Genomic DNA, 2,790 nt, shown 5'->3' on the forward strand with positions numbered 1-2,790 from the left:
TGAATACATTGAGAAATAATTGATTTCCTGTCAAGTCCATATCAACTAATGTCTAAACTGTAATGAAAAAATTCAATTACAATATTATTTCGTGAAAACTAGGCGCGGATCGAGTGTCTCACACGAGACTCCCCGAGATAAGAAATAACACGTCTTTGTTTCACTTCGCGGCGATTTGAGCGAGTTGCGTGGAGCTGGGTAAACCTTTTATGAATTTTCGGTAGACCTCCGAATCAGATGGGGGGAATGTTAACCCCTCTCAATTTATCATAAGAAAACGAAACATGACAAAAGTCACGTAAAACAGTCCTATAAAGGAGTAGCAACCGCACAGACTGAATCGGCCGTCGCCCAAAGCGACCCGAAACACTCGGTGTTTTGCGCCATTAAGTTAAATGATCCGTACATACCCACGAATACGTTTGCAACTATTTTGTGACATAATAATAACATAAATGTAATTAGAATTTGAAATTACGAACGGAAATATAACACTTGTTCTTCACGAGAAGTACTACGACGCTTGTATCAAGTTGACCATGTTGATTACACATTTAAACTAAAATGCTCACGCATATAACTAGGCCAATTTATTATTTCGTGCTTTCAATGATACTCATTACCGGTAGCCACAGAAAACATTTATCACAAAGCCCATTTCTTGAATATCAGTTTTTTTCTCTCAATATCATAACTCAGTAATAATACTTTCGAAATACGCACTCCAGTGTTGAGTCTAAGATTCCGGTATTGCACAACTTATATTTCGAGACGTCAAAGCTCACGAAATTAAAGATCTAACGCATTGACGCAAAAAACAGAAAACCAAGAAAAGAGCACTCTGTTTGAATCAAAAGTTTTCGTAGTCAATGTTGAAAAAAATGAGCTAAAATTAAGTCATGGATCGAGAAAAAAACTTTCGATTCTTGACGCCCTTTGCAAGAAGAGGGCTTTGATAGAGAAATTTACGTTGAACACATTCGTTACCTGCTATTGCCAATGATCAGAAAGATAATCATCTCCATCTACATAATACCCCGCAAGCCGTCGCAAGGGTGTGGCTGGGGGTGTTAGGCCACCACCTGTAAAAGGGAACAAAACCATATGCAAAATCAACACATCCATGCATACCTAAACCCGCAGTTGCGTACACATTTATGCAAAAGTGTGTGTCATTAAAAACCCTTTAATGTCATCGTTAAACTCGCTCTGAACCTCTATAAAAGTTTAAGTCATATTAAAACCTGATCCTATTACGACCTGGTCTCGCTTTTGCAGGAATAAAAATTTAAAATGAGGAAATTTCATTTTTTTGAATTCCATAAAAGTAAAATGATAATTTAACACAGAAAATATACAATTAACCATTGAAAAAATTTCTACCCCTGGTGGGACTCGAACCCACAATCCCCGGTTTAGGAGACCGATGCCTTATCCATTAGGCCACAGGGGCTCGCGCTAGCGCACGAGCCTTCACGCCGCCTCTACATCCTCTCCACCAGACAACAATGCTCGTAATACAGTATTAGCTGTAATTTGCATACACGATACTTGGCTATATCACTTCACATCATCAAAATGTGAACGATATTCACGAAGTGCACCTAATCTCTTGTTTTTAAAGCAGTGGTCCCCAGCCGGTAGTCCGCGAGAAAAACTTGCCGGTGGGCGGAGAAATATCAAACAAGCGACAACAAACATCAAACTATTTATTTCATAATAATGGAACAAGGTTTTATAATTATATTGTGATTAAAACGAATATAAACACGAATTAATATTATTAAAATAAAACTTTTATGATAAATATTTTGGAGATGTTTTAATCCTTAAAAAAGGGCATACAGAATTGTGTTTAATGGTCTTATGGGGTTAAATGGTTGGCGACGGCTGTTTTCAAGTATAAAGCGAACTTCGTTTCATTTCTAAAAATGGAAAAACGATGCTGTGCCAACGAATTCATATAATTTGCGACTTCTCTGATATCAAGTATCATTTTTTGACTTTAATCTTATTTTAACATCTAGAGGTCTTTTTACACCAGGAAGGAGTTATAACAAGAGACGCTTCTTCATTACACTCCATCATTCCGTTTGTAAAAACCCTGAGGATGACAACTAGACAATTTGAAAGATTATGGACTTCGTGCGTTGGATTTTCGTTTCATACTACGTTTCATTAGAATGTGCAAATGTTAATTTATTCAAGGTTAGTAAATGACCCGTTAGGTCCGTTTTGGTCATTGTGCAGACAGTCCTTAGGTGAATGGATTATGCGGGGTGGAGGCAGAAATCCAAGTTCCTACGGGGATGGAACCCTGCTATGGGGAAGAGTGGACTGCGAAACAGATGCGATGCAACTTCATCCAGAGTAATCGCAAACAGCGAGTGAGCTTAGTGTACGAGGCAGTGTATGGCTCGTATTTCGCCATCGAGGCAGCGACGAGGAATGCCGGTTAGGCGATTATTCTAAAGTTTGACCTCGCGATGAAAGTCTGCAGTGTGGCCTGATTCACGAGGGACAGAAGATGAGTAAAAGCGCGGCGTTCCCACCTTCCGGACAACGCCGAGTTCCACGAGTTCGTTAAAGGCCATTCGCCGAGGAGGGAATGCTTAATTTGCATGCTTTCAGAATGAATAAGACTTCTTCTTTCGGGGAACCGAGAGCGAAAGATTTTCTTTTTTCTTACCCCCAGAAGAGAAGAATACGTCGCTGATTAGGAGAAGTGCAAGGACATTAATGAAGTGGAAAGGGAATAAAATCTTCCCTTCACATCGTCTCCCTCTCGCG

At 39.5% G+C, this 2,790-nt stretch overlaps 1 non-coding gene across 1 annotated transcript; it reads right to left on the bottom strand.

Moving 5' to 3' along the window:
• Positions 1-1,380: 1,380 nt before the first annotated feature.
• Positions 1,381-1,453, bottom strand: TRNAR-CCU (transfer RNA arginine (anticodon CCU)). The gene has a single exon. It is a non-coding gene; the product is annotated as a tRNA-Arg (tRNA).
• Between the last annotated feature and the right edge of the window lie 1,337 nt (positions 1,454-2,790).

Source organism: Hetaerina americana, unplaced genomic scaffold (assembly GCF_022747635.1).
Source record: "Hetaerina americana unplaced genomic scaffold, ioHetAmer1.1.p SCAF_5, whole genome shotgun sequence".
Taxonomy (NCBI): Eukaryota; Metazoa; Arthropoda; class Insecta; order Odonata; family Calopterygidae; genus Hetaerina; species Hetaerina americana.